At 38.2% G+C, this 24,774-nt stretch overlaps 1 protein-coding gene across 12 annotated transcripts in view; it reads right to left on the bottom strand.

The window, feature by feature from the left end:
- The window catches only part of ptprfa (protein tyrosine phosphatase receptor type Fa), a 380,682-nt gene that overhangs the window by 275,392 nt on the left and 80,516 nt on the right, over window positions 1-24,774 (bottom strand). For 9 of the 12 annotated variants that reach the window (XM_042417111.1, XM_042417110.1, XM_042417109.1 and 6 more), the window contains exon 1: window positions 23,162-23,434. The exons of the other annotated variants lie outside the window; for them this stretch is intronic. The gene's annotated coding sequence lies outside the window, so the exon portion shown is untranslated. Of the gene's footprint in view, window positions 1-23,161; window positions 23,435-24,774 lie in introns of those variants that run through there. 12 annotated transcript variants of the gene reach the window in all.

The raw sequence follows: 24,774 nt of genomic DNA on the forward strand, positions 1-24,774 counted from the left end.
AAGAAAAGAATTGCATTGAGCTGATATACATGTAGCTCAATCAGCTCTGAATATGTGTGCTCTACAAGAAAATAAAAACAGATTGAAAGACAAAGACGCAGAGAGAGAAAGGAGTGCATTGGCTTAACTGTGGTTAAGATGAAGAGGGATTCAGAACGACGTCAGTTGACAGAAAGAAACCAATAAAAGCAACTCTCTTTTGTGTTCGTTGTTACTTGCCTGGCAACTAAAGTCAATAAAGTAAGTAACACACTTAAATCTAAATCTTGAAGTAGAAATGATCTATTTAGCTGTGAATGATAGATAGTGTTGTCCATTACTATTACTACAGGCTGTTTACAACGGCGGCATTATTTTTAGTATATAGTTTATAGTTTGGCCTGCATATATGATTAGTGTGAGATTGGAAACATTGACTATACTCTTCTTGGCTACAAACAAGGGAATATTTTTGTCCAGTGTTTTTATTCTTAGCATACTTTTTTTAAATTCCTAAATTATGGAGTTTTCACACCTTTAGATATTTTATCTTTACTGTAGTGTACTTTGGGTTTTTTGTCTCAGTGCATTAATTCTATATGATACTTGTTGTATATGTTATATGTTCTTGTGCTGCTTTTATGTTCTGGTGAGCTGAAGGCAATTTTCCAAACTGGTGGACAATAAAGTTCTATTCCATTCTATTCTATTCTAATTATAGTTGGGCTATATGGCAAAAAATGTTATCACAATCATTTTTTCCATATTGATCAATATCGATATCTATCATGATACATAATTTGATAATGCTGCCGGTTTGATAATGACTGAAGCCTGAAGAAACCAGAGGCTTCATTAGTTAAACTTTAGAATAATTTATTAACATAAAAAATAGAATGTAATGTAAACATTTAACTTTGCAAACATGCTTTATCTGCTGTGACAGAACAAGTTAGCTTGCCTTGTAACTTATTAAAATAATGTAAGTAAAACTAAAAGCTCTGACTACTATCACATCAAATTCCTTTAGCAGGGCAGCAAACATCTCAAATGTTAAGAGATACAACCAAGACAAGAAAAATAGTAAACAAGTGGATCACAGAGTCCCTGGCCTCATATACTCAACTGTAAGATATTAATTATGTACTAGTTTTACATTTCTCAAATGTTTTAAAGATGGAAGTAGTAGGAGGAGTAGGAGTAAAAAGATCAAAATTGTAATCCAGTCATTATGCTACATCTTTTACATTTATATAGTATATATTCTACTCTTCTTGCTACTCTGTTTACTTAGCTTCCACAGTCAAAGCAGCCTTGTTAAAACAATGGCACGTGATGACTGTTCCACAGTCTACTAAAGAAATGTATCCGTGAGTTAGAGCAGTTTTTTTTCAGCTAATGTTACTTTAGATGTGACAGACACTCCAGCTAGTTGTAGCCCTGCTAATGATAGCACTAGCATAGCCATGTCGGCTTTGCTTGGCGGTAGGAAATGGGCGTGTACTTCGACGTGCAAGCCAAAAACTGCAGATTGACTGGCTGTTGTCGTGTTTATTTCTCCTGGGTGATAGGCTGCTAGATCTATCCATATCAAGTAAAAAACATCCAAAGTTTATTATCGTTATCAACATACATTTTATTGCGATCTCATATCAAGATCATTTTATCACCCAGCCCTAATTCTAGTCTAGTCTAGTCTAGACTAGTCTAGTAGTAGTAGTAGTCTAGGTAACACCTATGCATGTCAGCTGGTACAGGGTCTTTGCCTGATTCATCAGAAAGTGTACAGCAGTTAAAACAGAGTTTTAACTATGTATGTAGTAAACAACATTATGTTAGAAAATATCTCTCTTTCATCCTGTTTTCTGTCGTTATTTATGACATGTGATGGCTGTACAGTATGAGCATTTACAGTCTTGACTAGTCTCATAATCAGGTATTTCTTGGTGCTCTTTCTGACACCAGTGAAGATAAATGGACTCATCAGGTTCAGCAAAGTGCTGCTTGACCTGCTCTTTGTCACTGAAATTAGACACACTAATTTCAAGACCTGTCAGTCCATATGACTCTTGGTTTGTAAAAAAATCAGTGTGAACAGAGCAGAACTGAAAGGAAACAATGTATACATTTAAAGTCAACAAGCTGAGTTTTCATTGAGGTAATTTAATGTGTTCCAGTGAAGCAACTCATCTTTTCAAACTGCACAGTCTAAGTAGCTTCTTTGAAACTTATTATCAGATCAGTGTCAACAGTGTTTGGGACTTGACACTAGAATCAAGTAATCTAATTGACCTCAGCCTTGATACCTCAGCTGGATCCATTGAGTTGTCAGAATGAACAGAACAAGAAGAAAGGACAGGTACAGAATCAGAGACACAAAAAAGAGAGATTGAAGAGAGAGCAGCTGCTGAATGGCTTCATTGTATCCTGCTGATGAGCTCCACTCTACAACCTATAAAAGAGTATTCAGCAGTTCTGTTGAGGTCTAAATCCCCCAACCTTAGTGTACTCTTAAAAGCTTCCCTTTATTGTGTCTTAGTCAGGCCTTTCTCCACTTCAAGTCCAAAGTCCATGGAGATAAGGGCTGCAGTCATTCAGACGGGATGGAGGGAGGAGGTGCTGGTGTAGGTGTCAGGGGTGGGGGTTCATACTGAGCTGCTAACACCAAAAGCTGGACTAAACAAAGCTGGAAGCTACAAGTGCACTAAGCTGGCAGGTGTCTGTACACAAATGTAATAAGGGGATGTGACTAATGAGTGCATCATATGACACAGCTACCTCACTGAACTGCTGCAGCTCACACGCGTGGTGTTCACACAGACAGCTGCTACTGCCATCTTCCTACATAGAGTTTGCCTTTGATAATGGCCATCAATAATAGAATGTTTCATTTCATTTCATTATAAATTTAATTTACATTTAGTTTAGACAGAAAAAGGTTAAGAAGCGTGCATGTCTGTGACATATTCTACAGATATAGACACTGAAACTATAGTGAAAGGTGTCAGTTATGTAATGTTGCTGGTATGATGTCGATGTTTTTGCTGAGAAGTGCCTCACTCAGAGAAAACAGGCAACACGCTGAATCTCTAGATGATGTGCCACTGCAGCTGCTCATGTAGGCTGTGTGGCTGCTCTAACCTGTTAACATGGGCACTGAAATGAAAAGCAAGAGGTACCACGACGCACGCAATCTGCTCAGGTAGGTGGTGCGGTCCAGGCGTAAGAGATTTGGCACTGGTGTAAAAAAAGGAAAATTAAATAATTTTGATTCTTATATGCAAAATCTGTGGAGAAATAACAAAACACTCTGCTTAATGTGTCTGAACTATTAAAAAAAATAAGTTCATGTGGGAGACACAAGACTTGTGCAAGAACAAATCAGCAAAGTGAAGAAAAACATTTTTCAACATCCTCAATTTAAAATGAATCAGGGTCATTCTGTAATGAGGTGATGATATACCAGAAGATCAAAACATAACAAAAAATGTATATTTTAATTTGATCATGAAACAAGAATTAATGAAAAATTAATGCAAACTATGGAATTGTGGCACTGTGAGCATTAAGCCAGCAAGGTCACTTTAGTGCAGTGAACTTGCTAGCTAAGTACTCAGGGAAAGGTTTTAGTTATTATAGTATCTCTGGCTACTGGTTCTATCAGTTGTGAAAACATTCCATTCACCAAGTTAACAGCTGAGATCTAGAGATGCAGCAACACCGCAGGGCAAGAAACATGAGCCGCTGTGTATCGAAAACACTTTATTTGGAGGTAAAACAGGAAAGTGAACGCACTGGAAATGTCATTATACCTCACTGCACAGAAAAACTGTTTGCACACTATTACAGTAAGTACGGCGGGCCAAAAAAGATGTGTCAACTGTGATGGATGTTTCAGTTTGGTACACTACTGCTGGTTAGTTGAATATGTTTGGCTAACATTACTGAGCTAACAGTCAGTAATGGATGAAATAAAGTAAAAATATAGGTGAGTTCAGATGGGAAATTTGGCAGCACCAGTCAGTTTGGGAGTTTGAAGCTGGATTAATAATAACATAACTGATCTATACCTCAAGAATGAATCCAAGTGAGTGCCAACAAACCACAACCTCAGAGAGAACAAAGCAACACAGTGTGGTTGTTGTACAGAATTATGTACAGGTTGGAACCTGGAGCTGTGATTCACACCAAATAAGAGTTTATGAGTCGTTAAACGGGCCATGATGTAAGAAGGGAAATGAGCCCAACGGTTGAAACCCAACCTATCTCTGTCATGGATCTCCCTGCAGCCCCACAATGCTCCTCTGCAGACTGTCATTAGTCCTCCTCATCACTCTATGGAGACCGAGAGATGCTATACAGGCTATTTGTCGACAGGGTTATTCACTTACTGATGGCCCAGACAGCTGGCAGCAAGAGAGACTGGCTGTCAGCCGGCAGCCGCAGCACACAAGAGAAGCAACCTTCAGAGAGCTTTGATACATTAATGCAGTGAGATGAAACACTGCGCTCATCCATCACCAATCATTTCAGTCTTTTCATTAATCCACACGTCTGATATCCAACACCCTAATCAATTATAGTAAACAGACACCTCCTTATTCACTGGAGGGGTTTGGGCTTTTCTGTGATAATGCAACAATGGAAGCAACACAAATGCCTATTAAATATGTATGATGACTTTGTAAATAATTATTACCATGTGTATAAAACAATACAATGTATGTTTTCATTACACTAAGGAAATAGCCTAGAAATAACCTCTTAACTATATGTGCACCAAGACTCTACTGACTAAATCAGTCTTCTTCTACTCAGTCACATTCTGTCTCTGTTACACAGAAACAATGAAGGAAGGAAAGATTTCTACACGCACACACACACCTGTCATCTACTGTTCCTGCCACACATGCACACAGGTCCAAGCAATGTCCATTTTGATTTAGTGTTAAATTATTATTATTTATTATGATTATTTTGATAAAAATACATATTTGATATTTATTGCTCAGTTTCAACTAGATTTGATAAATGAAAACTAGAGAGTTCAGGCTGGTTTTCATCAGTGAAACTTTTGTCTAAAATGTTGAAGACAGTCTGCTTGCAGGCCTCCTCTGTAGGAACGCTTGCGGTGGAGGCTCTGCTCTCAGGACAGGAAATGCCATCAAAATAAAATACAACAAAACACACAAGACAAAACCTCCACTGTCAGGAAAAAAGACCGCAGAACTATATCGGCTGTCACAGTAAATACATGTTGCTATGTAACACGATTCTGTCAATGACATATATTAAATAATTCTGTGAATGTAGTAACGTTAGTATCCTATGAATTCTTTAAATGTAGCAATGTATATCTGCCTACATACCATGTAAAGTGATTGACTCTGCCAATACAATGATATATATTGATTCAATAATTATTGGCCATCAAAGTAGCGGTATTATTTAGATATTGAATGTAGCACATAGTAATTAACTCTGTCAATATAGCGATACTTGATTCATTCATAAACCAATATAGCCTGAAGCTCATTGATTTAACAAACACTACTTATGGTTTGAAGCCTCTCCTCAGCTCCCAGATACAAACACATGCACTGGTTTTGCAGTGTTGATCCAGTTCTACACCGCCATCATTGAGTCCATCCTCTCATCATCCATCACTGTTTGGTACAGTGCGGCAACCAAACAGGACATTCAGAGGCTGCAGCACATCACATTCGCTCAGCTGAGAACATCATCAGCTGCAAACTCCACCCCACTGATCAGCTGCACTCCTCCAGGGCCAGGCGGCGTGCAAGCAAGATCATCTCTGACCCCTCCACCCTGGACACAGACTCTTTGAACTTCTTCCCTCAGGAAAGAGGCTGAGATCCATAAAAACCTCCACCAGCAGACACAGAAGCTGTTGCTCTACTAAATAGCTGAACTGTAGCTGCTGTTATCAAACTGGACATCTCACATCCCTCTTTTCATCCCTGCACGGGTCACGTACATGTATTTCATCAAACTGGACTTAAGACTGTATATTGCATTCAACCTCCACTGTTAAATTTAATTAATGTCACATTTAATTAATGTCACATAATGTCACATTTAATTTTTGCATTTGTCACCATTTCTTGGTCCTTTGTACAGTCAATATTTCATTTCAACTTTTATATTCCATTTCAAAACTATTACAAGTCCATTCTGTGAATAGATTTTAATTTTTAATTTTTAAAAACATTTAATTTTAGTTCTACTTTGTTTATTTCATTATTATTATTACCTTACTCTTGTTATATTTTTGTTCTTCTATGTTGAGACAAGACACATTCTGTTCATGTTGCATACTTGGCTAATAAACAGATTCTGATTGCTGATTGCTGATTGAGATTTAGGCTACACAAACTGATAACATTAGCTATTTTAACAGCACAACTAGTATGGAGCAAAACATTCAGACTATTTGATATTTTGGATAATGCAAATTTGCCCGTCACTGTTGTGCAGAGGAGGCTTCAAATGACCAGAGCAGGTGTCATTCAAACTGAACATTTTACTCACCGATATTTTTACATTTTTACAGAAAAGAAAGTAAACAACAGACTTTGCACCCAGCATCTTGCACACAAATATTATTTAAAACTAACTACATAGCAGAGTGTAGGTTACTTCCTTGACACTTCAAAATAAAAGCATTTCTGTATATAACTGGACACAATGTATTTTCAGTATCTTGTCCATAGTAATATTGAATAAATACTATTATCAGGTTTCCCATAAATTCTTACATTTTCTGTAAATACTGTAACTGTAAATACTACGTGTGAGAGCAGACAGAGTCAGAGTCAACACTGAGCCACAATGTTTTATTGGCACTCAGCTAACTATGCTAACATCGATGCAGTATGCTAACTCTGGAGGAATACACCCACTACCTTTTAACATTTCTTTGATATAGCTACTGTCTAAACTACTAAGCACAAATTGCCTTATTTAATTAATTTAAACAAAACGAGTCACAGTCACCATTGTCACCGCTATGTATAGATCTTGAAAACAACTACTAATGTTGACTGAAATGAACATAGTAAGTAGCTAACATGATAAAGTTACATTATTATTAGCTTAGCTCTTATAAATGTTAGCGTGCTAGCCTACATGGTCTCAGGTTTGCTCAGCTAGAGTTAGTTTATTTATTCATAGATCCATCCACGATGATTTAGATGGTTGACAGTCAACATTAATCTCATCCCGACTGACTATAATCTAATGTTACTGCTGTGTGATAACGTAACGTTAACATTAGCTTGTAAATGTCATCATGCTGCTCTGCATGTGTAACAGGTTGTGGTTTGCTTTCGCTTTTTTTGTCTTATGCCAATTACTTCTATTTTTTATTTTGATTTTTTGAGTCCATGAACTTGTTTTTTCCTTTAAATAAATGATAGCTTGCTGCTCATTAGTGCAACAGGTCAATCAGCTAAATCATCTGAAGAAGAGAGATTTTGGGGCGCTACAGTGTATGATTCCACAGACGTGTGCAGGTTGTAGAATAAGACGCTGCATTAAAACTGCTATTAAGTTTTGTACATTGATCCGTCTTTGACATTATCATTTTTATCTTTTGAATATTTTGAAACATTTGTCATAATTCTCATTTTCAAAGATACTTTTTTATTCCTTTTCATCACAGAAATATAGCTTATATTTTTTGTTGACTAAATTAGGTCTGGGTCATAGAGACAAATAATAATAGTGACAGGCAAAATGGCTAGAAAAAAAAACTTTGACTCTCAGTATGAGATGGTCACCATCAAAGTGCAACCAAGTGAGTAAGGACACATCATACTGAGAAAAGTTTGGGAGAACAAACACAACTGTTTTCTCAGTAAAACATGAGTCAATTTTCTGTGTTTCTTGAGGATGGAAAGAGATGGCTTGGCTGAATAATTTATGTCCTTCTAAAAGCCATCTCTCAGCCAATTACTGCCAGAGCAGCCCAATTTCCTCGAGGGCCAGTGTGCTGTCGACCCCAAACCTCTGCAGTCTTAAACCTTAGTGAAACACTGCACAGAGAGGCCAGCGTCGGCATATAGAGACAGAAATGGAGCTGTACGTGTGTGGTTCACAACAGTGTGTGATCAGAGCACATAATGACGCATAGGCTAAATCAGGGCTTGACACATTTCATACACTCTCATGCCACATGTCCGTTTTCTCACATAGTGAAACATATATTCATAACTAATAACGTTGCGGCGTGATAATATAATACTGACAGCACACACACAGACAAGACAGAGCAGCACAGCTCAACAGCAGCACCGTGCAGCAGCGAGTTATTCAGACCATCGTGGGAAGCCAGAAATATACACACATCTGTTATACTGTAATTTATTCCCATGCATGCTGCTGTAAGTAATCTCAGTCAGCGGCTCTTCTGGAAGCAGCACAGCATCTCTCCCTCTCCTCTCGGGCCGTGCACACGCAGGCAGGAGAGTGAGTTACTATGGTTACGGGGATGCTCTTCGTCTCTGCAGCTCTGAAACTTTCTCACAATTCCTAATAATAGGTTTTTAGGTTAGTTATGAAGCCATTTCATTCATCTAAATTGTTTGTACCTTTTTGCAGTTGTTAGACTTTTAAGATTGAAAATGAACCTGGTTTAATTATCCAAAACATATTGTGATGTATTTTAAATTTTTATAAATTGTTTGTCCTTGTTTGACCTTGAAGATGGCCTGGTAGCCTGCAGCCTACTACCATTTTCGGCTACATAATGTTTTTATGAATATAATTTCAAATTTGGAATAGTCATTTCCTAATCATTCCATAATCATTTCCTGTACCGATCCACCCAGTTATATACTGTTCTTGGTTTTCATGTCACCCTCAATCTAACTAATCTAGACTAGTGCAGATGGCTGTTTCTGGACTTAATCCAAGAGGTTAGGTCGTGTAGAAATGCAGGAAATTTGTTTTAAATTACTTTTTTTTTTTTTTTTCTGGGGGAGGCCCCCAGACAATACGACAGGCTCATGAATTTCACCCCGAGCTGAAGTCAAAATGTGGCAGCCCTGCTAAATAGTCACATTTTTTCTCTGCTACTGTTTGGTTCACACAAAAGAAAATCAAACCAAATCTAAGATAAAAGCAAAATGCCACAGAAGACACTTGAGACTGTTACTCTAGAGATACTACTGAGTTCAGTAATATTCAGCTATAATAGCTTGAAGTTAGCTAAGCAAAGAGACTCTGAAAGTGGGGATTCACTGTGGAAGAGTGAGACTGAGACTGAGAATTAGAACAACCTGACGTAAACATCAGTCACACGTTTAAAGCATCAGAGGAACTCCAACTTTAAACTGATCAAAACCTTTTACAGTCCATTTACAACGCTATCAGGTGATCAACACAACTAGTATGGAAGCCAATCACGGTCCACTATGCAACTTACAGAGCCTCCAATACACATACACTGAGAATGGACTTTACAGTCCATTCAGTTCAATACTTAATACTTAACAAAGAGTACACTGTGTAAAATCCCAAACAACCATTATACGGTTGTGGTTGGGTTTAGTTCTGATTGTCACGTTGTCAGATTGCTGTTCTTCACTCAAGAAAAATGACACAAAATGAAAACATTTTGAAATGACTTACCCTTTATTGGAAAAAAACATGAACAATCTCAGCCCAAAGGCAGATTCAACTGGTTCAAATAGATTTGAGTATTAGGACCACGACTCTGACGCCTAGCAATTACATTTCTATACTAATAATTCACCACAGCAAATACATTTTAAAGAAACGTAACACCACTTTTTGAATGTATCATAAACACATTCACTTTTCCAACAACCTCAGTACAATACTTAAAAAAAAGGTACATCAAAATAATAGAGTACAAAGTAAATAATGACATAAAAAAGGGGAAATAAATGGCAGCATGGGGGTTCAGGGCCATAGCAATGTGGAGCATATTCATTGCGCTAGGGAATAGAAATAAACTGCAAATAAAAGGGCTGTTGTCTGATTGTGAGAGGTTTCAAGGGCTTTTAGGTATCTGTTCCATTTCAGACTATATCTATTAACATTATTCATCCTAAATGACAATTTTTCATAAGCTGCTATGATTCCAAGCTGAGAGAACCATGTGCTGGAGGTCTTTAACAATGATCTTCCTACCCAACATGATTGCTGTGTGAATCCAGTCCGCTAAAGACGGTGATGGATCCCCCCACAACATTAGACTAGGTGTGTAAGGAATATCTATGATCTGCCTTATATTTTCATAAATAGCACACCATAAAGTCTGTACTTTGGGACATTCTCATAGGAACTGAATAGGTGTACCATGGTCATCCCCACATCTCCAGCAAGATGGGCTATCTCGAAGTTTAACTCTATGTCGCCTTAATCATATTAAACTGTACTAATTTAGTTCTGAGTTTGCGTGACATCTTTTTTGAGTTACCTAGAATCATTTTCCATTCTGTATCAGTGCAGGTCTGATTTAGGTTGAACTCCCAGGTCTTTTTAGATTAGAGGCCTGTCCCTGGTGTGTTATTAGCATTAAATAATATTTTGATGCCTCATGTCCTACTCCAACTGTGGATCATATTGTTTTCTGAGTTTTGTGAAACTTTTCACTGTGTTTCCTTCATACAGGTCCTTCAGAGCCAGGATACCTTTTTCTGCCCACAGTTTCCAAAGAAAAGCAAAGAATTTATTTTATTTTATTTTTTATTGATAAGGAGTCTCAGATTTTATATAGTGGATTGCTATTATAATGGCGCATTTGCCAAGTAGTAAGAAAGAGCACTTCTCTGTGGAGGAAACGGATCTGCTTGTGCACGAAGTAAAAGTGCACGATCCATAAGGAGCACTGCTGCTCCTGGACCCTCCTGTGGCCCCAGACCACCAGTTTAAGGTCCTGTTCATTAATTTGTTGCAAATGTATTTTCATTTGTTTTTTGAAAAGGTTTATTTTTTAATTACAGCTTTAGTTCTTTTTAGAATTGTTCAGTCTTGGAGTAACAGGTCAAATCAGCAGGGTTTTAATTACTGAAAGTATGGAAACCTGATCACTGTACTCTCAAAAATGTTAAAGAATATTTGATCAGCTCTCCAAGGTGCTGATCCTGCTGCTGGCAGCAGCTAGAAGCTGTGCAGATTTATTTCCTTCTTTAGTTGAATCATTGTTTTCACCTCATTTATTTCCTCATATGTTCCTCATGTCATCATGTACTGATGCAGCAGGAAAGTTGATCTGTGTCTGATCCGTTGTTGAAATCCGTTTGCTGGGTCTTGACAGAAACCCTCAACCTGACCGGTCTGTTTAAATACCTCCATGTTTTGCCACGATTGGTCAAATAATTAGACAATTTCATCCGGCATTACTGCGATTAGCTAATTCTGATTAATACTATGACTAACCATTATGACATGACCATATCTTTAAAAATATGTTAATGTACACAATAATAATCTTTCACATTGTAATCCTTTTATTTGTAATCTTTTGCATGTTTGTGCACTGCTGCACATCCGTGTGTGTAACAAGCAGAGTGTATGTGCATTGTGCACCCGCCTATGTAGGCACATATTACTATCTTGATAATGCGCCCTTAAAATAACAGTGAAACACTGCACCATTGACTTCACACCAGGGTTTTGTTGGCCAATCACGCAGTTGCTTTCCAATGACAACTGCGTCGGTCTTAAACTACTAAAGACACATCCATTGTGCTTGGCACCACTTTGACTTGACTCAACTGACTTGATAAAATTATTACATGTATAATACGCCCCAATCAAGTCAGTTTTAATTGCACAAGAAGCTTTCAGACACCTTCTCAATATTATGTGGTTTTCTTGGAGTGAGAACAGTCCTGTGAAAATTTTAAAAAATTTCAAACCTGTCCTTTAAGGTTAGGGGAAGATGGTGATCTTGGTTCAATATTGAAAAAGAGCAACATGAGGCAGTAAGGTTTTACTTTTTCAATATTTAACCAAACCTTAAATCATTCCCCAACCTTTACCAATATGATTAAGTAGCCTAAACCTAGCCACATGCGGGTTGCAAACCCTGCTCTCCACTTTCAAAGTCCTATATTATGCCTATTAAACACCCTTTTGTAAAGGTTCTGTCATTACGCAGCATATTTCCAGAAATCAACTGCAGCTATCAGTATCATCTCCATTTCAACAACACTCAAAAAGAGAAAATGGGATTCTTTTTGATAGAGCTGACAAGCTGCTGTTACAAATGAAATAAAGCTAAATGAAAGCCTTTGTGCTACATCCATGATAAACTGGTATTACTGTTAGAAAGAGTAAAATCTAAATGTTTCTCTGGCAGAAAAGCTGCTGATTACATTTTGTAGTAGGCCGTTTAATTGCAGCTCCCTATTTTCTATAATTATGGTGTAATTATACAGCAAAAATACAATATATTATGGCAAATTACAAGTCAGTGAAGCAACAAATACTGCAGGGAGGGGAAAAAAACTGTTTTTTGTCTCTATTTGCTATTGTTAATTTCTAAATCTGTGAAATCTCAATGAGCAGAAGGTATTTAAGGGTCAACATTTTGTCACATTACAATGCGTGCACCACACCATGGACACCGTCACCAAGACAGGAACTGTTGTCACCACATTCTGCCACCATATCAAAAGGCAACAGACAAACCGGAGCTTTTAAGGTGACACTTCCTGACAGGACAGCTGCCCTTCATAAACACTGTTAAATATGAACACTGACAGCATGAGACAGGGACACACATTCCCTCACGCCTTCGCTCCTGAGAAAAGTGTCAGCAGGAAGATCAATAAGACCTCACTCTGAAGTAGCTGTGTGTGTGTGGTGGATCACCATGACTGGATGACAGGAACCAACACAAAAAGATTTAGGCTTCTTGTGTTGACAGTGGTGAAGTGGCACAACAGACATGAAACGAAACAGTGGGAATGAGATGAGTGTGGTGCTTATAATGTGGGTGTGTTACAGATATTCTGCTGACAGTTTCCATTTCCTCTAATAGCTTCAGTTAATTGAGTCTATGGTCAATGTTTATTTCATTAAATATTTTACTGTCGGGTTTTTGTGTCTGTACTCAGCCAGAGATAATTAGTTAGAGGGGAACACCCACTCTCTGTCTTTTTGTAGTTACAACAATTCCAACGGAGTGATACGTCTTCTCTCCGGCGGATTGCGTCATGTTTTCCGATTACACTGTCATTCATGTCAGATCAATAATTTCAGCTGATCAACTTAGTCGTTTTGAATCAGTACCTTCAGTATTTGGATGAAGTAGCTGATGAAGAAATGTGTGCCAAAGTCAGAAGTCTGTATCTGTTATTTCAAATGTGCCAGATATTAATTCAGCATTGTATAGTCTAATCTTCTGCTGCAGTATGAATTGAAGTATGGAATCTGATTACTTGATTGAGACATTCCTATATTATTATTATATTCCTTCATAACTTAAATACTGTGTCATCACAATGAGCTCATTCATAAGCATGAGCATTTAAAATTTTGAATGGAGTTTGTGCTGTACAGAGGTGCTGAGTTATAAATATAAAGGAATGTATTGAATGTATTATGTAACTCATAATAATTCATAAACTTTACATGTCATCATAATGAGCTCATGGAGGTGATCAGTGTGTAACAATGAGCATTTTGAAATATTTATTTGAGTTTGTCCATGGAGGTCTATGGGACTGTTCTTGAAACTTAATAACTTTTACAAAGAATCACACAAGATTTAAATGATTGAATGGAATGAACTCCTGAGAGAGGCAGATCAAATGTGTCTCTACAAAATGTCTTTTGGGATATCTCATTCAATATGAAAATGACTGAAGGTTTCATAAAAAAAACAGCATGATATATATCATAAGCACATGTCAATATATGGACTGCATATGTTTTATAAATGGTTTCCAATTTACATATGAGAAATCAATAATGATGCACATCAATCACACTAATTCAACACAAACACTAATATTACTATTGATGTCTATTTATGGGATTTTTAATATTCACTGCAGGATCAGTTACGCAATAACAACCACCTGAAGTAAACAGTTGATCATTTTTTGTATTCTACGTTATATTTATTATACATCTCATGCATATTCTTAGAAATGATTGCTATGTTACTTTTATGAATATCGGGAAACTGCAAAATAGGGCGCAGGCGCAGATCCAAGTCTTAATTCCTGACACATGGCATGTGTGGGTGTGACCAACATATTTTTGCAGTTTTCCCAACCATCAGCACTGGTGCACTCTGGGCTCAGCCAGGCGCAACGCGGAGGAGAGAGTGAATAGATTATCAGTGGGAGGAATGCATTATGTGCAGGTGGAGTCAGGACGGACTTCAATAATGATGATCACATGAGCTCCTCTCATTCCCTTTAAACACAGCAACAGCTGAAACGAGGGAGAGAGAGGAATGAGTTCACCTCTATGAAGTATTGATGATATTTTTTTTTAAATTAAAAGTCCAAATAAAAAATTAAAATAGATATAATTAAAAAGATTATTATTTTACTACACCACTAGGAATAATCAGGCCATAATTAAAAAGAAAGAGAAAATTGAAAAAGCAAAATTAAAATGTAAAATGATCATTTGAAAATGTAAAGTGACAATGTACAAAGTGAAATTTAAAATGCAAGAGCTTAAATGGAAATGCTCAAACTGAAAGCTTAAATGGTAAAGATGAAGTGGAAAATGAAAATAAGAAAAGAGAAACATCAGATATGAAACTCAAAAAGGGAAATGGAAAGGTTTAAATGAAAATACTTAAATTGAAAGCTTAAATAGAAAAAAACTTGTATGTAAATGAGGAGGCGTGGCCCGAAGGCTGCATGGAGGGTTTGAAACAGCAGGGGGAGCTGACTGCTACAGAGCACAGTGAGTGAACCGCACCGTTCTCTAACGTCCACACTGACTGCTAGCAATAGTGAAGCCAGAGTTATCCTCACTGCTGAGACAGACGCTTCAGTTCTTCATAAAGAGAAAACTTCCAATAATGGCAGTGCTTCTTCATTGAGCACCACCTTTCTGTTTTCAGTTATGATGCTTTAATCGATTACTTGAGAAAACAATTATCATATTAATCAATAATGAAAATAATAGTTAGTTGTAGACCTACTTGAGGCACAGTTATTTAGGCATTCATGGATAAGTCTAATTAATCTGCTTCCTTTCCACAATTGTAAATGCACTACAACAGAAGTTGCTTGTGACAAAGAAGTTGCACAATAATGGAAATGTGAAAAAATCATGGAAGGTACTGCAACAGTTTGTAGCATAGTAAACAATTTCTGATGAGTTTGACACAGTGTTTTCAGATTGATCAGCTCAGTGTGGACATACTCTAATGTCTAGGGTAATACACTACAGTATTACTATAAATGCTAATAGAACTTTGTTGGAAAAGATGCATGGGTAAAGTTGACCCTCTAGGGCTTTTAGGACATTAATTCTGCTCTACTGTTAATTTCATTGAGCTCATTTCATTTTCAAAAGGTCACTTCATTTGAAAAAGCAAGCCGTGTGTATGGAAAGAAATGTACTTTTATTGAATTATATTTTTTACAACCTATTATGTAGTTTCATATTATGAGATACAAATGCAAGTTTACAGACTTCTAATTCAGTACCTGCTGGCACAAATACCTGCCTATACCCAGCAGTATCACTGAGTCACTCATCATTTCCCCCTGCATCAGCCATCAGCATGCTAATGTATCTGTAGACAGACAGCCTGGCTGAGAGGAGGCCGGCCCCTCAACTCTGTCTGATGATAAATATCCCCCTTCATGTATGAATGATGACACATATTCAAAGAATCCCAGCCCTCCCCTGCTCTCCATTTTATTGTCCCATTCAACCTGGCTTAGTGAAATGAAGGCACAGAGTGGTTGTCTTAGACCATAACTCCTGTCATAACAGCTTGTCAGATGTCCTCCCTGTGCTGCATTCAGCGGGCGTGTTGGGACTCATCCTGTGGTGGTGACTTCACACAGAGGCAGTGTGGTGAAGCAGCTCTGGAGGTCCACAGGCTGCACCGTCATACCTCCGCTCACTGCTTCAACAATGTGACGGTGGAGGGCTTTCAAAACAGCTTTGTCTCATTCATCATTCATCCTTTCAGGGCTGAGTCACACCAGCACTTACAACAGAAAAGTTTCCAACCCTACTGCCAGACAACCGCAATTCTGCAAAAGCCCAGACTATGTTCAATGACAAATTGCCAATATTTTAAAGATAAACATGATGAGTGCACCCTAACTAACCTAACATGATCCTAATCGTAACTCTGGTTAAGCCTCCTGTTATTTTAATGGTCAAAACTGACCTGTTCATGGGTTAGGGTTAGGATTAGGATTAGGGTTAGGGTTAGGGTTAGGGTTAGGGTTAGGGTTAGGATTAAGGTTAGGGTTAGGGTTAGGATTAGGGTTAGCAGCTGTACATCATAACGATTATCTTTAGGGTCTTTTTTGACCAAGCATTTAAAAAATCTTTTACAGATTAACTGAAGTGTTAATAACAGGTTTATAGCAACTATAAAACTTAGTAAAGAGTACACAAACATACACATAAACCACATTTTCACCACAGGAACTTTCCCCTGGGACTTTTGAGGGACTCAAAAACCTGTACCTGCATTTCCACTGGAGGAAACAGGGTCTAAATGAAGTTCCAGGGAGATTGTTTTACCTCCCCAAGAGTCCCTATTGGGGGGGTTGTACTTTCCAAAAGTGCAGGAACTACGGGGGCGGACAAATCTGTGTTGTTTTTTTCTTCATGTGTTAATACTGTGTTTCAAGTGCCTCCGTCATTTTTAAAATCCTCATGGGTCTAATTTGCATGATCTGCCTGGTTCCTCAGATGCAGTGGAAACGCAAACAGGACTGCACAACAGGGACTTTTAGTTCCAAGTTTAGTTCCTGAGATTAGTTGAAGCAAAATAAAACAATTTTTCACAGGAGAGACCTCCCAGACCTCAAAGGTCAGTTGGTTTTGGGAAATGTGAGTTCTTGCGAATTTGTTGGGATGTTGGGAATTTCCACCACTGAAGGACAAAACTCTCACAACTGGGTTGATTTCACAATCTTGTAGATGTGTCCTGTGTCAGAATCTTGTTCCAACCTCTTTATTATTTCAGTTCATACTGTGTTCACATAATGTTTTTTATAAATAAAGTTGTCTTTCATCAAATTACCACTAACTGACTAGGGCAGGTAGAATCCTGGGGTTTCTGGGTCTATCTGCAAAACATAATAAATCATTCATCTATAGTGAACTGTGTGCTCTGTACTTGGAGAGCCAACAGCAAATCTTTCCTCTCAAACTGTTTTATCTGGCAATTGCAATCAGGAAAGTTAATCTAACCATGTGAGACTGAAGACAGGGAAGACAGAAAGAGGAGATTCAAATTCTGTCCCCCAAAGACAGACTGTAAAACAAACACAATGTGCTGCAAATGTGGGAAATACATCTGTAAAGCTCAGGCTCTAAACAACAGCAGCCAGCGTTTATGGGCATGGGTCTGCCAAAATGACGGACAAAACATGATTTCTCAGGAACAAAGTTGAAATCACTGAAAATGATGATCAGAACATAAACCTATGGGTTCATTATGTTATCCAGAAGCATCTTGTGTCTCTATGTTAATATTGAGGTGATTGTTTACAGAAACATTTGAAACTGGAATACAGAATGGGGAAAAACACTTGGGGCTCTTCACACTTTGCAACTCTAAAACCCCCCTCCCAACAAGAAATCTGCTAATATGAACACAATATCAGGCTAAGTGAATGAAGTGAAACAAATTATCAAGCCAGGTTAGGCAAATAGTGAATACGGGTGTGTGACAAAACTTGTTTCTACCTTGCTACATAAGGGGCACACTACTTCCAATGAATATTGGCACAGGATAGAAACTGTGAGGTGCAGAATCATTCAATAAGGAGGTAATTCTTATAGATATTTGGCTTAATTCTCAACCAGTGAATTCACTCACAAAGACAAGGTAAATTCACTCTCAGCTTCTGAGGAGACTTCAAATAGAATAACTAAATGAAAAAATTTGCACCACTGACCAATTGCACACAGTGCTGACCTTTGAGGAAACAAAGAACCAGAGAGTCCTAAATGGAGGAAGCTCTGCTGAATGCCAACAGAGCTTTCCACTTTTTATTCATTCTTCCTGAACAAAACTAGCCACAACCAGCAGTAACCACTGCAGGACAGACAAGTTCATCACAGAGCCACTATTTCACCACCTTTCTCATATGCTTTTTGCTGAGTTACTCTCTGGTATGATCGACCACATGCAGTAGGTTGGTAAAAGGTATTTAACAGACAAAAACTGTGTAGTGATTCAGTCTGTGTGCAAGATACAAAGTGACTTGGTTGAGTCTTTCACATGAAATGGTTTTCATCACAGTTGACTGACAAGGCACTAAAAAAGACATGGGTGCAGCGGCTCTTTGAAAGAATCTAGAGTTCATTATAAATCAGATAGGCTTAACAAAACCCTGAACAATCCCTTTAAGGATTTTCTTTGGAGCTCCTGAATTCAAGAGGCCCCTTGATGAGCACTAGACTCCTAGAAGATGCTGCAGGAAGCCTGTAACTGGCCTCTGAAGGCTGCATATCACTGACTGCTTCACAGCAGAAAAGGATTGCTTCAGGCTGATATAATGAAAGGAACCTCAAAGCAGAATATTTACGTCTCTTATTTATGAACAGCTGTGGATCCGCTCCTATTGCTAACACTTAAGTCATAAATTTCTAACATTATCTAAAGAACTTGAATTAATTGTGAAAATATATGGACAAGGCAAAGGAGGGAAAAAAAAGCAAATTCAATTTAAAATGTTGCAATGTCGTCCCACAAAGCGTGGGACATGTGAGGGATTAAGTTCCACACACATGCCAGTTATGGATGACACCCTAAATAACTGAGGCAGGAAAATAAAATGGTAATAAATTCCATCTATTTTGAACTCTGCCTGTGAAGCTCATGGTGGAGGGAAGAGACTTTGAATTTCTACATCAAAGAGGGAAGGAATACACTGAAATGCTCTCTTCATACAGCTACCAAATTACCAGTGTTAATGGCAACTTCAGTTTGATCTCCATCCAGCTGTGGTAAAAGGTTTCACGTAGCCTTCACACATGTGTCTGAGTAAAAAAAAACACGACACCTCCCCGGGCTCCTTGTGAAGTATTCAACAGAAAAGACAAGAGCTCACAGAATCTCACTGCTAATCAATTAATACATGCGACCTCACACAATAACCTGGCAAACAAGCTCAAATCTGGAGCACAAACTACACAAAGACGGGATTAGCTCCATTAGCGCAGGAATCTCAGAGGCAATTAACCTGCCGTGAGCAAAGCCCTTTCTCAGATTCCAGCATGTGGCGCCGAGCGGCAGAGCAGGAGGAGGAGGAGGAGAGGGAGAGGGTGGGGGGGGGGGGGGTGTATTCATGGAGCTCTAAAGGCTGGGGTCAAAAGCAACATGTGATTGGATATAGAAAGCAGAGATGAGGTGATGGCCCATTCCAAGAACCAACACAGTGTCTTTTTTTCCACTTCCACTTCTCCGCACTTTGATTTTTTTTCTGTTTGTTACTTTGAAAACTGAGGCCATGTCCACACTAACATATCTCTATCTGAGTCATTTTTGTCAAGTATAAGCTTCAAATATTTTGCTTTCTAGAGAAAAAAATCTACCAGTGCAGTAAGATGATTTCAACAATTTCTTACAAGAATTTTCTAGCATCAGGTGAAATTTTTCTTTATTCTAGTGTAGTGATCTGCCTTCTTCTGTCTTATTTCAAAGTGTTTTTGGAGTAGGTAGATTCTTTCAGTATGAGAGGACACGTAGTGAAATGCGTTGTAGTAACATGTAGGACAGCCAGTCTGCAGTCAATGGTGGTTTCTTTAAACTAACTACTTAGAGGCAGCAGAGGACTGTGGGATTAGGTGTTGATAATAGTGTGGTTGAAAGACGTAAGCCTGGCTGCCTGAAATGTAAGCACTCCCCAAAGACCGCACGCTCTCTGAACAACATTAGACAACTAGTGCAATTTCACAGCAGAGCACATCACTCCTGGGACGCTGACCTGTTCTGCAGGTTTAGCCAACTTCTCATTTTTTCTTTTATGGTTGCTTTGTAAGACGAGGCCGACAAGATCTCAGCTGAACACAGATAAATAATAAATAAACTGGAAAAGAACTGGTGTTTTCTTGCATAAATCTAACAACTGTTTTGTGTAAAAATTGCTTTTTTTTGACTGATTGATAGCTGCTATGGTGGAATATAACTGAGTACATTTACTACTGCACTTAAGTACAATTTTGAGGTACTGTGCTTTTACCTTATACTTTTTTTAGGTAATAATAAATCATTGATAACACTAAGAGGGACCATGTGTCTGCACTGAGTACTTTTACTTTTCATATTTTTGAACAGTTTGCTGATTGATTGATTGATTGATTGACTGATCTCTCCTGCAGGGGAGTGTCAAGACGGGAGATCTACCATGGCAAGAATGACACCAAAACAATAATACAATACAATACAATCATCACTGGTGCCTACACTCAGCAAGTTATTCACTGTATTAACAACATCAATGACCACTTCAGTGCTTTGTTGGACAAATAAACTAATTCAAACTCTGTACATCAGAGATAAATACATCAATATATCAACATTACTGCACAGCCCCTCAGCAGAATACATACAAGTCTGGGCCTGTACATAATAATTAAAATAAATAAGATACATCAATATCAAACCAAGAAAATAAAATAGAAAGACACCCTATTCTCAAACATAATATCCTACTGTAAATAACCTCTAAGCCAATTTTTAAGCGCCAGCTTGAAACCTCCCAAACTGCTTATGATTTTGAGATTTCCTGGCAATCTATTCCACACATTTACTGCCATGTACAGAAAAGTTTCCTTCCCCAGGTTACTTTTAAACCTGGGAGGAACAAAGTCAGTGGAACTGCTCCTAGTGGAATGGCTGTGAATATGCCTCATCTGGATGAAGTCATTTTTTTAGGTATTGAGGGACAGCAACATGCACATCTTATGTACAATGCACAGCTCCATCTGAGAGTCTCTTTCCTGTACTTTCAACCACCCAAAGCTCTCAAAATGAGAAGGGTCAAGGTAAGTTATCATGGGGAATTTCAGAATTACCCTAACTACCTTGTTTTGAGAAAAGTCTGAAGTCTGTTTTACGGTACAAAGTTAGGCCATTGTACCATGAACAACATTTATTACATATTAACTCCTACTTAAGTAATATTTCCAATGCTGGACTCTACAATGGAGGATCTCTTTGGAATCAAACTTTCACTTCATTTTTCTTTTAGCATTCTACAATTAATGACTTACACAATCAAACTTCCAGTATTTGTAGACTCAATACATTTCAATCTGGACTGCTTTTAGACCCACACGCTAATAAATGCATAAAGACCTTGAAATGCCATTGAGACCTTCATGTTGAGAGATCAAATTTATAGAAAGTAATTAAATAGTAAACTGAATAAATAAATGATGAAAAACTGTCCTTTTTGGTGGTGAGTGAATCCTGACAATGACCCTGCATGGCACACTGGCTTTAACATCTAATGAGAGGCAGACAATAGATTACTAGATCTTTTGGAAATAGATTATAATAAAGCTAAAACAATTTATTGATTAATTGATTAGCTGATCAACAGAAAATTTGGTAATCCTGTGACTGTTTAAAGGACCAGTGTGTAAGATTTTGCAGAAATGGAATACAATATTCATGTTTTAATATGTTCTAAGTGTATAAATCACCTGAAAATGAGAATCATTGTGTTTTCACTACCTTAGAACGAGCCTTTTATATCTACATTGTGAGCGAGTCCTCTTCCAAAGAGCCCGCCATGTTGCGATGCCATGTTTCTACAGAAGCCCAGAACGGACAAACCAAACACTGGCTCTAGAGCGGGCCTTTTGTTTTTCGTGAGTTTCGCGGCCAACGTAGGTTTTCCTATACGCTTGGAAGGGAAGGGGGAGGGGAGGTGTATTCAGTTGGTTGCAATCTGCAACCTCACCACTAGATGCCACTAAATCCTACACGCTGGTCCTTTAAGTCATTTATCATGCAAAAATGACTGCTTGAAAGACTTTCACTTGTAACAGTGTGTTATTACTGCTTTTACTACTTTTTTATGAATCAGGCAAAAATGCTAGATAGGCTAAATAAAACATTCTGAGGTTCCAGCTTCTTCAATCTGTTGTAAATGGAATATCTTTGGGTTTCAGACAAAACGAGATATTTGAAGATTTTACCTCAGACTCTGGAACATAGTGGCATAGGCATTTTTCAATATTTTCTGATATTGACTGAATGATTAATCAATTAATAAAAAATAATAGTGAATAACTGAAAACAAAAATATAGTTAAATTGTAAATTTTCAGACATTCAGAATCTGATTTGACTTTTTTTTGACACGTTATTTAAATGCACAATTTATAGTTCTTATGAATTTGTTTAACCTTATTGTAAGCCCCTTATTACTTCATCATTTTGAATTTTGCTCACAGGCGTCATGTAATGTAAATCTTTAGTATTTTTGGATTTGATAATTTTCCCTGAATCGCTTTAACTTTGTTTAGAAAATAAGATAAATAGTAAAACTATTAGTACAAGGTTTAACTAATGAAAATCAGTTCTTGTTGAGGCAGGTGGGTGCGGAGTTAAAAGCATCAAACAAGGACAGCAAGCAAAACTCCTTATGCTTCTGCACTAAATAACACTGGAATCAAAGTTTCACTCCTGCAGGCAAAGTGCAGTCCTCAGTGTACTCTGTCTTGTTTGTTCATTCTTCTCTCTGTTCCCTTGCTTGCTTGCCTTTTGCTTGTGTATGTGCATGTGTGTGTAGAAGTGGACAGACCCTCATCTGTAGTGAACAACTCATCAGGGTCCTTTGTTGTTTAGTAATAGAATAATTTTCAAAGAGGCCAGAAATAGATGTTTGAGAATCTCTTCTCAAAGTCAGAATAATAAAATAAGTTTCTAGAAAGACGTGTGAGCAGGTGGCCACGTTCAGCATGAGAACATCACAACTTACTGAACGGCAAGTGCTTACCTGCATCAAGATCCATGGAGAAAACAAGAATATCCTGAGGAGAATGAGTGCTGGCAGACTTCAGCGTTGTTCCTCAGAAGTGACAGAACAATTCCCTTACAAAGCCCATAAAACAATTCCCCTCAAAGCTCTGCAGAGCACTGAGTCTGGGGGAGGTGTGCAGCCGCTGAGGTCAGCCACAGGTACACGCTTCAGAGCTCTGCAGTAGCGTGATTGATCTGAACGGAGATCAGCTCCTTGTGGCTGGTAGCGTGGGTCAGAGCTGCTGATCTCTCCTGGGAGTAAAGAGCAGTGGAAAGCCTGCAGTGCTGTGAGCAGGGCCGGCCAGCCAGCCAGCCAGCCAGCAGCCAATGTCTGCCTGCATGATGTCACAGGTGTTGGGTTTCAGCTGGGGGCTGAGAGGCGGGCTCTGCTCCGGTGGGAAACTATGCTGAGGGTTTGACCCAGTGCAGGTAAGGCTCCTCCCTCATGCTTTACCTGGCGGCAGCAGAGGAGGAGGAGGGGGGGGGTTTGTTTATTTAGAAACAGACCAGGTCTCTAATGGGTCAAACTGGGCTTTTAGAGTCATTAGCACAAAAAGCCTTCGGCAACAAGGTCAACATCCAGACACACAACATAGCGGCTCCCTCCAACAATCTGAAGTGCAGGAGATTTTAATTGCAAGCGGCGTTATTATTATAATCATTGAAGAACTGCATTAAATATTTGAATACTAGATTCCATTACACTTCAAAATCTTGCATTTCCAAAATCTTTGAACCTCACAAGAAGAAGAGGTGTTGCTCATTTTTGTGTCATGCACATGCGAGTGCCCAGCCAACATGAATGGATATATTGTTGCAGTGAAACAACATTTGGCTGAAAAGAATGTGTCAATGGTGAAAGAACTCCAGAACAGCTACTGGACCCCGTGTTGTTTGCTGTTTCTAAAACCAGACGTCTTTAAAGTGCTCAGAAAAAAGGACATTTGCACATCTACAATTTCATGACAACTAGGCCAACTCATCTGCTGAGGAAGATAGTGTGATATGATTGAAAGCTCCAGAACTGTATAAAACAAACATACCTACAAAGTTCTGCAAAACGTTCACTGACATTAGCTGATATTTGTTTCCCTAACATATTTACTCAAAGCAACTAAAGCATGATTCATATTTTTATGGTTGTGTTTCTGCAACTCAATATTTATCCAAAACCACAGTCTTTTCCCAAACCTTCACCGATCGATTATTGATTGATTAACTTACTGAACTTATCCCACAGTGAAATTGGTTTGCAGTGAAGGAACAAATGTACATAGTAAAAACAATCAATGGATGACCAACGGTCCACACATGGAAGACACAGTAACAATACTACACTACACTGTCCTGCAGAGAGGGACACAAACTCCAGCCTTTGCTCGACACCTACCATCCATCCCAAGCAGCCCTACTTCCTCTAATCCAGGCCAGAATTACATTTTTTCCAAAGTGTATAACGCAAAAACATTGAGTACCTAATTTCAAGGGGACACAGTATGACGCCAGTAATACTGATGCAATGATGAATCAATATTTGCTGGAAAAGAGCATAACTTATATAACATATCAGTTAAAACTAGTGCAAATTTA

This window comes from Thunnus maccoyii, chromosome 7 (assembly GCF_910596095.1).
Source record: "Thunnus maccoyii chromosome 7, fThuMac1.1, whole genome shotgun sequence".
NCBI classification, from domain to species: Eukaryota; Metazoa; Chordata; class Actinopteri; order Scombriformes; family Scombridae; genus Thunnus; species Thunnus maccoyii.